Raw genomic sequence first — 15,951 nt, forward strand, 5'->3', positions numbered from 1 at the left:
ATTCTGGCTATAGCAGAAACAGCACCATATAGTAGATGCTGGTTTAGCACATACTCAGCCTCCTGGAAAACTTTGCCTTAACCCTGCAAGGTATTGCCACCTAGCTAGCACCACAATTGTGTCTTTAGAAGGGCATTCCATCATTCTATTAAGCCAGCTGCTTCAGGATGATGGGAAACATGTTAAGACCAGTGAATTCCATGAGCACAGGCACATTGCTGCACTTCATTTGCTATGAAGTGAGTCCCTTGATCTGAGGTGATGCTGTGTGGGTTACCGTGATGGTGGATAAGACATTCTGTAAGTCCACAGATGGTAGTTTTGGCAGAAGAATTGCATACAGGGAAGACAAATCCATATCCAGAGTAAGTATCAGCTCCAGTAAGAACGTTACCCTTTTCATGACAGAAGTGGTCCAAGGTAGTTAACCTGCCATGAGGTTTCAGGCTGATCACCTCAGAGATGATGCCATACTGGGGACTCAGTGTTGTTCTCCTCTGTTGGCAGATTGGGCACTCAGCTGTAGCTGTAGCTGTAGCTAAGTTGGTCTTGGTGAGTAGAAGCCCATGTTGCTGAGCCCACGCATAACCTTCACCCCTGACACTTTGTTCATGACCCCATTAAGCAATTACATAAGTGCCTAGGGAAAGAGGATGGCTGGTTTCCACAGAATGCATCACGCTATCCATTTGGTTATTAAAATTTTCCCCACTTGAGATCATCCTTTGATGAGCATTCACAGAGGACAAAAATATCTTCACTTCTTTGGCCCATTCAGAGAGGTCTATCCACATACCTCTTCTGCATACATCTTTGTCCCCAATTTTCCAATCGTGTTCCTTTCAAGTCCCTGGCCATTCAGCCAAACCACTTGTCACAGCTCATGAATCAGTATACAATTGCGTATTTGGCCTTCCAAGCAAAGTGAACAACCACATGCACTGCTTGAAGGTCTGCCCACCACTGTCCTTCACGGACATCCTGAAGTTAGTGTTGCCACTGCATACCGGGTAGCAACCAAACCCAAACCAAACCCATTACTGTCGAGTGAATGCTGACTCATAGCGACACTATAGGACAGAGTAGAACTGCCCCATACAGTTTCAGAGGAGCTGCTGGTGGATTCTAACTCCCAACCATTTGGTTAGCCATTGTAGCTTTTAACCACTGACCACCAAGCCTCCATACCAGGTACCGGGAAATGTATTAATTTGTTCAAACAATGAAACCACATCTGGAACAGAAGCTGCAATTGGAGTCACCACCTGGTTAAGTTTTCCACAATCCACTCTCATTTTCTAAGATCCATCTTGTTCCCCCGCCCCAGGCCAAATAGGTGAGATGAATGGGGATGTGGTGGGAATAACCATCCCTGCATCCTTCAAGGCATTGATGGTGGCAGTAATCTCTATAATTCCTCTAGGAACTTGGTATTCCTTTTGGTTTACTCTTCTCCTAGGTAGGGACAGTTCTAATGGCTTCCACTTGGGTTTTGCTGATACAATAGCCCTTACTCCACCTGTTAAGGATCCAATGTGGGGGTTCTACCAGTCATTGAGTATGTTTGTTGTAATTATGCATTCTGGAACTGGGGAAATCACTACAAGATGGGTTTGGGAATGCACTGAATCCTGTGTGAGATGGACCTGAGGTAAGTCTCTGTTAGTAACCTGACACCCATAAGCTCCCACTCTGAATGGTGGGCCAAAGTGATCTTTTGGGTCTCCTGGAATCAGTGTAAATTTAGAGCCAGTGTTCACTAATCCCTGAAAATCTGCTGATTTCCTTTTCTGCAAAGAACTCTCTTGTAAAAGGCTGTAGGTCCTTTTGAGGAAGGCTGGGGGTATCTTTCCTAAGTAGCATAAAGGATTGGAAGCAATGGAAGATACATCTCTCCTTCCCACCTCCTTTTTTTTGTGCATGTGTTCCTTTATCAAGTTTTATTCAAATAGTCATTTTTTTAATTGCACTTTAGATGAAGGTTTACAGAACAAGCTAACTTCTCATTAAACAATTAGTACACATATTGTTTTATGATACTGGTTAACCACCCCACAACATGTCAACACTCTCCTTTCTTGATCTTGGGTTTCCTATCAGCAGTTTTCCAGTCCCCTCCTGCCTTTTACTCCTTGCCCCTAGGCTGGTATGCCCTTTTAGTCTCATTTTGTTTTATGCGTCTGTCTAATCTTTGGATGAAGAGTGAACCTCAAGAATGAATTCATTACTGAGCTAAAAGGGTGTCAGGGAGCCATACTCAAGAGTTTCTCCAGTCTCTCAGACCAGTAAGTCTAGTCTTTTTTTATGAGTTAGAATTTTGTTCTACATTTTTCTCCAGCTTTGTCAAAAAAAACAAAAAACCAAACCCATTCCCATTGAGTTGATTTCGACTTATAGCTATAGGACGGAGTAGAACTGCCCTATACGGTTTCCAAGGAGTGCCTGGTGGATTCAAACTGTTGACCTTTTGGTTAGCAGCTGTAGCTTTTAACCACAATGGCACGAGGGTTTCCAGCTCTGTCCAGGACTCTCTATTGTGATCCCTGTCAGAGCAGTCAGTGGTGGTAGCCAGGCACAATCTAGTTGTACAGGATCTTGCATCAGACTGGTTGTGCTGTGACCTCCAGTTATTGTGACATGAGCCAGCAGCCTTCCGCCTGACCTGACGATTTTGGGTTCATCAGCCCTGCATCCATGTGAGTCTGGAGAAGCCTCCAGCCTGATACCTGACCCATGGATTTGGGACTTGCCAGCCTCCACAAATGTGTGGGTCATTTTCTTGCTTCTCCAGAGAACCCATCCTAAGACACCTGTGTTTCTCTTTTTCAAAGTGGAAAAACAAATAAGAACTTTATGCAGAAGAAAAAGCAAAGTATTTTACATTTCTTATCTCAACAAAGAACTTTAAACAATATACTGTTTATATCAACATAGGGTTTTATGACTTCAGCCAAAAGATATGGGAGACCTTAGTAATGAATAAAGACGAAGTGTTAACAAGGTTTAAAAGAAATCCGGAGTCACTGGGTGGGGCAAATTGTTAATGTGCTTGGCTGCTAACTGAAAAGTTGGCACCCAGAGAAACCTGGGAAGAAAGTCCTAGCAATATACTTCCAAAAAAAATAAGCCATTGAAAACCCTATGGAGCACAGCTCTACTGTCACGTACATGGGGTCGCCATGAGTTAAAATAAAGTTGATGGCAACTGTTATTGTTAAATGGGTTTCAAAACTAATCAAAATACTTTACCTGACTCCAAACAAAAGATGGAACTTAGAAGCTTTATAACCATTCATAGACCCCTTAACATGCTTTTTTTTTGTCTTGTATTTGAGATTTGATCTGCATTATTACTTCTATAATTCACAGGTTCTTTTATTTTATAAAATCAGAATTTGTAAATATTTTTGGTCATGCTTTCTCAACATTCCTTCTTGAACCTCTCAATTTCCCATTAGGATCAAAACTTATTTTTTTAAGCACATGCTTTAAAATTTCTTACAATGAATGTCTTTTGATGGTAAACTCTCAGCTTTTGTCTAAAGACTTAAAGTGTCTTTATTTTTCCCTTCTTTTAATTTTTCTACACACAATTCAAGTTTGTCAGAAATTGTCTCACAACACTTTAAAAACACTATTCCACTGCCTTTCCCTTTCTTTTTTGCTTAAGAAATATGTTAACAACCAAATAATTTTTTCCTTATAGAGGAGTTTTTCTTGCTTTATAAGGTATTTTCTTTGTCGTTGTGTAGTTTCATAGCATATGCCTGCATATGGGTTTTTTAAAGTATATCTGTTTGTTATGTGCTGTGTATGTTGAATCTGAGAAGTTACATCTTGCATGGTTTTTGGAAAATTCTAATCCGCAATTTCTTTCAATATATTACCTCCCCAATTCTATTTTTTTATTCCAGAATATCAGTTATACCATATGTTAGAATTTCTCACTTTATCTTTTCCTATGTCTTTCATCCTTTTCTTTCATATTCTGTCTTGCTTTTATCTCAGTAGGCTGTGTTTATTTATTTTTTTCAGTTTTAGTGTTGTGCTCATTATCCATGCATTGACTTTCTTACTTTAACAATTATACGTTTTAATTTTAAAAATTCTTTTTAGTTTTTCTTACATCTGCATGACCAATTTGATAGTTTCATTTTTAATATTATTTTATTTCTTAAATTATTTTTATATAATTAATATAAATCCTTTAGCCAATAAATCTTATACTTGACATTTTGTTGTTTATATGCATAATGGTTATTTCTACAATCTCGATTATGTGGAGACTATTTCTTCCTATTCTTGGTAATTTTATTGTGAGGTAATAATTGTGTGAACTTTATATGTAGGAAGCCTAAGGGGTACAAATTTAAGGTAATTTTCAGCAGAGAATACTTGTATCAGTCAGGCACCAGTGGCCACTAGCAACCTGGAATAATTTTACAAATATTACAACTGTAACACCTGGGCTCCAACTTGCAAGCTCACATAAGCAGTACCAATATAATCATAGACTCATATGCTAGCAGGTTTATGGTCACAAAATCTAAAGTAGTTTTATTTTTAGTATTACCAACTCAGAGCCATGGCATGGAGAGATAGGTTGTGGGATTTCTCTTATTCCATGAGCCCAGCAATGTTCATTTTACTAATTTATATTTAGATATTTTCTGAATATTTTTTCCTGTCAGACTTAAATATTCTGTCTTTGTGTTTCGTTATGCTGTTGACCACACATGGAAATAGATAATTTTCAGTATATAGGTTAAACTATAAGAAATAGCCATTTTGACAGGTCAGACATAGCTGAATAACAGAAATTTCATAGAGTTCAGACTAAAATAATTGTACAAATTTGTTTTGTTTTTGTTGTTACGGCCATCTAGTTGGCCCCCAAGTCATGGTAACTTTATGCACATAGGAATGAAATGTTGCCTTGTCTTGCACCATTTCTATGATCTACTGGGGACCAGATCAGTGTAGTCCATAGGTTTTTCATTGGCTGATTTTTGGAAGTGGTTTGCCAGGCCTTTCTTCCTTGTCTATCTTTATCTGGAAGTGGTGCTAAAACCTGTTCAGCATCATAGCCTTTACTAATAGACGGGTGGAGAATCAATCCTGGATCTCCCACATGGAAGGAGATAATTTTTATCACTGAACAAACAGTGCATTTGTTTTAGGAGTTACTAAATTGATCAGTGTGAAAAGAAGACATTGTTATCCTCAATACATGACTTCTAACTCATGACTGGCTCACATCATTCTTTTCTCTCTGATGTGAATAAGGCATTCAAAATAGTCTGTGTGCCAGTGATGTGTTTAAACACCCCCTAACCTTTTTTTTTTTTTTAACTTGGGAGCTTAGAACAAACACTGCTCTTTGCTTAACGGTTTATTTCAGCACACACAAAAAAAATACAATAGGTTAAAACCTCCCTAAAGAGCCCTAATGGTACAAAGTTTAATTATTCAGCTGCTAACTGAAAGGTTGGCAGTTGGAACCCACCCAGCTGCTCTCCCAGGGAATGGCCTGGCAATCTGCTTCTACAAAGATTACAGCCAAAAAAAGTTCTATTCTGTCACGTGTTGTCATTTCAAGTCGAAAATCAGCTTGAATGCACCTAACAGCAACAACAATTTAGAGTTACTTTTTTTTATTGTTGTTAACCAAAAGATCAGCAGTAGAAATCAACCAGCTGCTTCTTGGAAACTCTATGGGGCAGTTTTCCTCTACCCTATAGGGTCACTATGAGTCAGAACAGATTCTATGACATTTTTTTAAATTGTTGTTAAATTAATGAGAAAATATTGATTGACAAGTGCTTTTGAGAGTAGTCTTTCTTTAACAGGGTTATTGCCACCGATTTTATTTAAAATCTGTCCCTTTAAATTCTGTTAACATCATACCGTCCTCAGTAGATTAGACAAAACTTAGTTTCCTCCCATATATTATTCCTCACAGAGAGAAAAGAATAAAAAATGTAGCAAAGAAGTGACAGAAAGGTAAATACTAAAAATCTATGTCATTAATGTTATGGTTTCACACTATTTAACATCAACACAAGGCTCTATATTATTTCAATAGTGTATATTTTTTCTCTTTTTTAGTGAAATGAATACATTCAAAGAGTTTGCCCATAAGAATTCTAAAATAATCAGCTAAGTCCTTGTATTAGTTAGAAGTATGCTTACCTACAAGTGACAGAAAATCCAAAATAACAATGTCTTAAACTAAATAAAAGTATTTTTCCCACCTATGTAAACACAGGAAATCTAAGGTTAGCATGGCGGTCAATGATAATGATAATCCAGATCAACGTTCCTCGTGTATTTTTGTTCTACCACCCTAAGTACTTGGATCCATAATGAACACCCTGAAAAGCGGCAGTCAAGAAATCAAAAGACAGATTGTATTTGGCAAATCTGCTGCAAAATACCTCTTTAAAGTGTTAAAAAGCAAAGATGTCACCTTGAAGACTAAGGTGCACCCGACCCAAGTCATGATGTTTTCAATCGCCTCATATGCATGTAAAAGCTTGACAATAAATAAGGAAGACCAAAAAAGAATCGACATCTTGGAATTATGATGTTGGAGAAGAATATTGAATATACCATGGACTGGAAGAAGTACTACCAGAATGCTCCTAAAAAGTAAGGATGGTGAGACTTTGACTCACATACTTTGGACATTTTTTCAGGAGGGATCAGTCCCTGCAGAAGTACATCATGGTTGGTAGAGTGTCAGCAGAAAGAAGGACGACCCTCAAAGAGATGGATTGACACAGTTACTGCAATAATGGATCAAGCACAACAGCGATCATGAGAATGACGCAGGACTGGGATGTGTTTCATTCTGTTGTACACAGGATAGCTGTGAGTTGGAACAAAACTCAAAGGCATCTAACAATAACAACATCCTCCATACATGACTTCTAACTCATGATCCAATATGTGTACGTTAATGAGTAGGTTCACCACTGTGGGCAAGTGAGGCTCATTTTCCTAGAGGCTTATGAAAACAGTGTAGAGCACACAACATAGTTTTCCTACCTAAGGGAATAGAAGCTAGATTATGTATATGAATTCATTTCTAGGGCTGTCACAAGGTACCATGCAGTGGTGGATTATAAGAACAGAAATGTATTATCTCACAGTTCTAGGGGCTAAGATCCCAAATTGAATGTTAGCAAAGCCATGTTCTCTCCACAGACTCTAAGAGAAGACCATTTCTTGTCTCTGTCAACTCCTGGTTCCCCATGTGTCCATTGGTTTGCAGCTCCAGCATACCTCTGTCATCAAAGAGTGTCTTCCCCTATCTGTCTCTCTGTATTTCTTCTTTTGTTTTATTGGGCAGCGCTGAGATTGGGTTAGGAACCACCCTACTTCAGTATGGTCTCACGTTAACTGATAACATCTTCAAAGACCCTATTTTCAAACAAGTCCAGCAATTGGACCTTAAGAGAATCTAATGCGGTGGTAAGATAGTGGGGGTGGAGAATAAGGGGATATTTCTGGGCCAACTTTTCTCCTCTTCCCACACACTAGAAGTTTCATCTTTACTCCATCTCAAAGTGTACGTGACTCCCCACACAAAAAGCTGAGAGGTTGCAGAAATGAGTAGCGTGATAGATCACTGACCCTTCAAAATTTTTCCATATGCATTTCTCTCAGATTCTTTGAAACTTGTGGAAATCTTGGAAGTATATATATCTGTGGCCACCACCCTGATCCATTTCCTTCTCAGTGTTTCCTGGCTTTATGAGCTGTTAAAACAGCAGGGCTTGCCTCTGTGTATGTGCATGTAAGTGTGTGTGCAGTTCAAATTATTTATACCTTAACTGTAAGATATCTACCTTTTTATACCTAACTGTAAAGTCATTGTTACAAAGCTCAGATCAAATTCTTGAACTTGTTTTTCTTCCAGTCACAGGAGTGAGCATTCCTGAGTTCTCTTCTGGTACTACCACCAGCTTCCTGGTTTCTTTTCAGCAGCAGCACTAATAATTTAAAAAAAAAAAACTGAACAAGGGATTAAACTCTGAGGTAAATTCTTCTTTTTAACCCTTTTCTTGAAGTTTCTGTCTTCCACCCACACAGTATTATGCTTCTTAGAATGATGTCTGTGCTGAAAGTATGTTTGTAATCTAAATGTCTTTTATATTATTCCAATTTTATCACAGGAAACTCAGTGTTATTTATACTGTACACAGTCTCTCAGGCTTTCAATGATTGCTTTTACTTTGTCTCTGTTCAAAAGAAGTCTTCAGAATCAGGGGTCTTCTCATGAAAGTTTAAGCCACATAATGATAGAAGGACTACCTTTCAAGCCCTCTCTTTTCTACTTCTATCCTCTCTCCACTTCTACATACATACTTGCAGTGTATACGAGAACATGCAACACCCTAAGGCACTTTCCAGAATACACTATATGTGGCTTACTCTGTTTATTTCAGTTACTGGGGTCCAAGGTGGGCCAGATAGAGCTGGACTTCATTAAGGTGAGACAAATGGAAGAAATATTCTTTTTACATTAAAAGAAACATTCAGTTTTAATGTCAGATGACTAAGAAGGCCATTGCTTATCTTTTTCTTTTTTCCTTTTGTTCCATTAATCTTCTTTAAAGCCAATTTTAGACATTTTAATTTTCAGCCTGTGGTTCAAATTTTTATTGGCTTAGCCACAACTTGGATAGGAAACCTGAGGTGTTATGTAGGCTAAAATTTATAACCATGTAAAATTGCTTGTTTCTTTCCTGTATAGTTTAAAAGGTTTTTACATACTATTTTTTATATTTTAAGGTAAATATAACTCTTAAATCATATCTCAGAGCATCTGGTTCAATGATATTGATAATAACCTGGTGATCCATTTCTGTAAAAAGTGGCTACCAAAACATTACGGATAAGAGTGGGAAATTGTCTGATACGGTGCCAAAAGATGAGCCCCTCAGGTTGGAAGATACTCAAAATAGAAAAGGGAAAGAACTGCCTCCTCAAAGTACAGTTGCCCTGAACAAAGGGAATGGAGTAAAGCTTTCAGGACCTGCATTGCCAAAGCAGCATGGCTTAAAATGAGAAGACACACCTGAAAATGTTGTTGTTGTTGTTGATAGGTGCCATCGAGTCGGTTCTGACTCATAGTGACCCTAGGCACAAGACAACGGAACACTGCCCGGTCCTGAGCCATCCTTACAATTGTTGTTATGCTTGAGCTCATTGTTGCAGCCACTGTGTCAATCCACCTCGTTGAGGGTCTTCCTCTAGTCCATTGACCCTGTACTCTGCCAAGAATGATGTCCTTCTCCAGGGACTGATCCCTCCTGACAACATGTCCAAAGTATGTAAGATGCAGTCTCTCCATCCTTGCCTCTAAGGAGCATTCTGGCTGCACTTCTTCCAAAACAGATTTGTTTGTTCTTTTGACAGTCCATGGTATATTCAATATTCTTCACCAACACCATAATTCAAAGAAATCAATTCTTTTTGGTCTTCCTTATTCATTGTCCAGCTTTCACATGCATAGGATGCAATTGAAAATACCATGGCTTGGGTCAGGCGCACCTTAGTCTTCAAGGTGACACCTTTGCTCTCCGACACTTTGAAGAGGTCCTTTGCAGCAGATTTACCCAATGCAATGCATCTTTTGATTTCTCGACTGCTGCTTCCATGGCCATTGACTGTGGATCCAAGTAAAATGAAGTCCTTGACAACTTCAATCTTTTCTCTGTTGATCATGATGTTGCCCCTTGGTCCAGTTGTGAGGATTTTTGTTTTCTTTTTGTTGAGGTGCAACCCATACTAAAGGCTGAGGTCTTTGATCTTCATTAGTAAATGCTGCAAATCCTCTTCACTTTCAGCAAGCAAGGTTGTGTCACCTGCATAACGCAGGTTGTTAGCGAGTCTTCCTCCAATCCTGATGTCCTGTTCTTCTTCATAAAGTCCAGCTTCTCGGGTTATTTGCTCAGCATACAGATTGAACAGGTATGGTGAAAGAATACAACCCTGGCGCACACCTTTCCTGACTTTAAGCCCACCAGTATCCCCTTGTTCTGTCTGAACAATTGCCTCTTGGTCTGTGAAAAGGTTCCTCATGAGCACAATTAAGTGTTCTGGAATGCCCATTCTTCTCAATGTTATCCATAATTTGTTATGATCCACACAGTCGAAAGCCTTTGTATAGTGAATAAAACACAGGTAAACATCCTTCTGGAATTCTCTGCTTTCAGCCAGGATCCCTCTGACATCAGCAATGATATACTTCATACCACATCCTCTTCTGAAACCAGCCCGAATTTCTGGCAGTTCCCTGTCTATATACTGCTGCAGCCGTTTTTGAATGATCTTCAGCAAAATTTTGCTTGCATCTGATTTTAATGATATTGTTCTATAATTTCCACATTCAGTTTGATCACGTTTCTTGGGAATAGGCCTAAATATGGATCTCTTCCAGTCAGTTGGCCAGGGATCTGTCTTCCGTATTTCGTGGCATAGACGAGTGAGCACCTCCAGCACTGCATCTGTTTGTTGAAACATCTCAATTGATATTCCATCAATTCCTGGAGCCTTGTTTTTCGCGAATGCCTTCAGAGCAGCTTGGACTTCTTCCTTCAGTGCCATATGCCATATGATCATATGCCACCTCTTGAAATGGTTGAGTGTCGACTAATTTTTTTTGGTATAATGACTCTGTGTATTCCTTCCATCTTCTTTTGATGCTTCATGGTTCATTTAATATTTTCCCCATAGAATCCTTCACTGTTGCAACTTGAGGCTTGAATTTGTTCTTCAGTTCTTTCAACTTGAGAAATGCTAAGTGTGTTCTTCCCATTTGGTTTTTCCATCTCCAGCTCTTTGAACATGTCCTAATAATACTTCATCTCCTTGAGACGGCCTTTGAAATCTTCTGTTCAGTTCTTTTACTTCATCAATTCTTCCTTTTGCTTTAGCTGCTCAACGTTCGAAAGCAAGTTTCAGAGTCTCCTCTGACATCCATCTTGGTCTTTTCTTTCTTTCCTGTCTTTTCAATGACCTCTTGCTTTCTTCATGTATGATGTCCTTGATGTCATGCAACAACTTGTCTGGTCTGTGGTCACTAGTGTTCAATGTGTCAAATCTATTCTTGAGATGGTCTCTAAATTCAGGTTGGATGCACTCAAGGTCATATTTTGGCTCTCGTGGACTTGCTCGGATTTTCTTCAGTTTCAGTTTGAACTTGCATACAAGCAATTGATGGTCTGTTTCAGTCAGTCCCTGGCCTTGTTCTGACTGATGATATTGAGTTTTCCATCATCTTTTTTCCACAGATGTAGTCAATTTGATTTCTGTGTGTTCCATCTGGCGAGGCCCATGTATATAGTCACGGTTTATGTTGATGAAAGAAGGTATTTGCAATGAAGAAGTCTTTGGTCTTGGAAAATTCTATCAATGGATCCCTGGCATTATTTCTATCACCACGGCCATATTTTCCAACTACTGATCCTTCTTTTTTGTTACCAACTTTTGTATTCCAATCACCAGTAATTATAAATGCATCTTGATTACATGTTCAATCAATTTCAGACTGTAGCAGCTGATAAAAATCTTCTATTTCTTCATCTTAGGCCCTGGTGGTTGGTGGGTAAATTTGAATAATAGTCGTATTAATGGGTCTTCCTTGTAAGCGTATTGATATTACCCTATCACTGACCCTGTTGTATTTCAGGATAGATTTTGAAATGTTCTTTTTGACAATAAATACAACAGCATCCCTCTTCAAGTTATCATTCCCAGCATGGTAGACCAAATGATTATCAAATTCAGAATGGCCAATACTGGTCCATTTCAGCTCACTAATGCCTAGGATATTGATGTTTACGCATTCCATTTCATTTTTGTCAATTTCCAGTTTTCCCAGATTCATACTTTGTACATTCCAGGTTCTGATTATTAATGGATGTTTGCAGCTGTTTCTTCTTATTTCAAGTCGTGCCACATCAGCTAATGAAGGTCACGAAAGCTGTACTCCCTCCATGTCATTAAGGTTGACTCTACTTTGAGGAGCATCTCTTCCCAAGTCATCTTTTGAGTGCCTTCCAACCTGGGGAGCTCATCTTCCAGCACTATATCAGACAATGTTCCATTGCTTTTCATAAGGTTTTCACTGGCGAATACTTTTCAGAAGTAGACTGCCGGGCCCTTCTTCCTAGTCTGTCTTAATCTAGAAGCTCAGCTGAAACCTGTCCTGCATGGGTGGCCCTGCTGGCATCTGAATACTGGTGGCATAGCTTCCAGCATCACAGCAATGCACAAGCCCCCACGGTACGACAAACTGACAAATATCCATTAATAATCAGAACACAAAGCATACAAAGTGTGAATCTAGGAAAATTGGAAGTCATCAAAAAATGAAATGGAACACATAAAAATTGATATCCTAGGCATTAGTGAGGTGAAATGGACTGATATTGCCATTTTGAATTGGGCAATAATATGGTCTACAATGCCAGGAATGATAAATTGAAAAGGAACAGGTTCACATTCATTGTCAAAAAGAACATTTCAAAATCTATCCTTAAACATAGCACCATCAGTCATAATACAATATCCAAACCCCTACAAGGAACACCCATTAATGTGACTATTATTCAAATTTACATACTGACCACTAATGCCAAAGATAAAAAACTGATGATTTCTGCCAACTTCTGCAGTCTGAAATTGATCAAACATGGAATAAAAATACATTGATAATTATTGGTGATTGGAATGAACAAGTTGGAAACGAAGAAGGATCAGTATTTGAGAAATATTGACTTAGTGATAGAAACAATGCCAGAAATTGCATGATAGAATTTTTCAAGACCAAAAATTTTTCATTGCAAATATCTGTTTCCAACAAGGTAAATAGTGATTGTACACATTGATCTTGCCAGATGCAATACACAGGAATCACATAGACTACATCTGTGTAAAGAGATTATGGAGAAACTCTAAATAATCAGTCAGAACAAGGCCACGGGCCGACTATAGAACAGACCATCAAATGCTCATATGCAAGCTGATTTGAAGGTGAAGAAAATTAGAGAAAGTAAACCGGAGCCAAAATACAACTTTGAGTATATCTCACCTGAATTTAGAGACCACTTCAATAGACTTGATGCATTGACAAAGACCAGACAAGTTGTGGAAGGACATCATACATGAAGAAGGCAAAAGGTCATTAAAAAGACAAAAAGAAGGAAAGAGCAAAATGGATGTCAGAAGAGAGTCCGAAACTTGCTTTTGGAGGTAGAGTAGATAAACCAAAAGGAAGAAATGAAAAAGTAAAAGAGCTGAACTTAAGATTTCAAAGGGCAGTTTGGGAAGACAAAGTAAAGTATTATAGTGAATTTGTGCAGTATTATAGTGAATTTGTGCAAAGACCTAGAGTTAGAAAACCAAAAGGCAGAACAGGCTTGGCATTTTCTCAAGCTGAAAGAACTGAAGAAAACATTCAAACCTTGAGTTGCAATATTGAAGGATCCTATCGGTAAAGTATAAAGGATGCTATTTTTTTTTTTAGAAGTATCAAAAGAAAATGGAAGGAATAGATAGAGCCACTGAACCAAGAGGAATTGGTAGATGTTCAACCATTTCAGGAGGTAGCATATGATCAAGAACTGATGGTATTAAAGGAAGAAGTCCAAACTGCACTGAAGGCATTGGCAAAAAACAAGACTACAGGAATTGGCAAAATATGAATTAATATGTTTCAACAAAGGAATGCAAGCTTGGAAATGCTCAGTTATCTATGCTAAGAAACTTGTAAGATAGCTACCTGGCCAGTTGACTGGAAGAGATCCATATTTGTGCCCATTGCAAAGAAAGGTGATTCAACACAACATGGAAATTATTGAACAATATCATTAATATCACAGGCAAGTAAAATTATGCTGAAGATAATACAAAAGCAATTGCAGCGGTATACCTACAGGGAACTGCCAGAACCAGAGGCTGAATTCAGAGAAGACATGGAACGGAGGATATCATCACTGATGTTCGATGGATCTTGGCTGAAATCAGAGAAGATTAGAAAGATGTTTACTGGTGTTTTATTAACTACATAAAGACATTCAGCTGTGTGGATCATAACAAATTATGGATAACATTGCAAACAATGGGAATTCCAGAACACTTAATTGTGCTCATGCAGAACCTGTACACAGACCAAGAAGCGGTCATTCGAACAGAACAAAGGGATACTGTGTGGTTTAAAATCAGGAAAGTTGTGTGTCAAGGTTATATTCTTTCACCATAATTATTCAATTTGTATGCCAAACAAGTAATTCGAAATGCTGGAGTATATGAAGAAGAACATAGCATCAGAATTGGGGAAAGGCTCATTAATTAATAACTAGCAATATGCATATGACACAACCTTGCACCTGAAAGCAAAGAGGACTTAAAGCACTTACTGATGAAGACTATCAAAGACCGCAGCTTTCAGTAGAGATTATACATTAACATAAGGAAAACAAAAATCCTCACAATTGGACCAATAAGCAATGTCATGATAAATGGAGAAAAGATTGAAGTGGTCAAGGATTTCGTTTTTCTTGGATGCACTATCAATGCTCATAGAAGCAGCAGTCAAGAAATCAAAGTATTGCTTTGGGCAAATCTGCTACAAAAGGCCTGTTTGAAGTGTTAAAAAAAAACAAATATGTCACTTTGAGGACTAAACTGTGCCTGACTCAAACCGTGGTATTTTCAGTTGTCTTATATGCATGTGAGTAAGGGACTTTCCCTTGAAGGATGCTAGAAGCATCAAAAGAAAATGGAAGGAATAGACAGAGTGACTGAACCAACAAGAACTGGTAGATGTTCAACCATTTCAGGAGGTAGTATATGATCAAGAACTGATAGTATTGAAGGAAGAAGTCCAAACTGCACTGAAGGCATTTTTGCTCTAGGTTCTTTCCTCTTCATTTCCTCTCCCTTCCTTTCTCCAAACTCCTGGTGACTATAGGCAGACTTGGGAATTTGATTATGAGCCAAAGAATGAAAAACATCTGCAGAGGCTTTCCACATCTCTGTATTAATGAACATAACTCTATTCATCTGCAGGTACGTGTCTAAATTTATGCTACTCTATTGCATCTGCTAAGCCAAGCCTCACAATTTAATTGCCATGTCCTTTCCTGGCATTCAGCATAAATACTCACAAGAAACATTCCAAGTGCACAAGTGGTTCTCATCTTTTTTATAGCTTAAAACCTGTGTAGGGACTTGAAGAAACTGAAGAAAGAACCCAGTTTCTTCCACAGGATCATCTATCCAGTTTGTATTTTTTAATAGTAGTGGTGTTAATCATCAGGTTTTACATATTGAAAATAAGGAATATAAATTACACATCATGAAGTTGTTAAAGAAAAGAAAATATACAGAAAATACATTTCATATTGATATTTTTGTTAACTAATAATGTAAAACATTTAAGGCCTTTTTAATCTTTTGTCTGTCACTTAAAATAATAGCTTCTATTTATAAAGTCCTTTGTCATTTAAAGAGCTTGTACATAAATGTATAATATAGTGGCTACCTTTAAGTCCTGCACACTGGATTATCCACAAAGCAACATGGGTAGAAACAGATAGAGTGGAGCATGACTTCTAGTCTTGTGTTCACTCCTGTGCAATGTATCGAAGTGTTCTATTACCATGAGGGTTTTTGCAAGTATGACTGTTACTTTTAGCCTACTTTACTATCATAGACTGTGACTCTCTGTATTAAAAGAAGACACTGGGTAGCTTAAAGAACTATTTTCTCTGAGAATTTCCTGTTATAATACAAACACACTAGAAAAAAAGTTTTTTTTTTTAGAAAAGACAATAAAGTCGCAAAGGTCATTAATGTATAAAAATGAGACAACTTTTCAGACAGCTTTCTGGGCAAGGGTGAAGAAGAAGGAGACAGAAAACAGCTGATGTCAAG

At 38.1% G+C, this 15,951-nt stretch overlaps 1 pseudogene; it reads left to right on the top strand.

Annotated features, from left to right (window-relative positions):
• The first annotated feature begins 281 nt into the window (after positions 1-281).
• LOC126076727 (sulfotransferase 1E1-like) overlaps positions 282-15,951 on the top strand; it is a 44,569-nt pseudogene continuing 28,899 nt past the window's right edge.

This window comes from Elephas maximus, chromosome 5 (genome assembly GCF_024166365.1).
Source record: "Elephas maximus indicus isolate mEleMax1 chromosome 5, mEleMax1 primary haplotype, whole genome shotgun sequence".
NCBI classification, from domain to species: Eukaryota; Metazoa; Chordata; class Mammalia; order Proboscidea; family Elephantidae; genus Elephas; species Elephas maximus.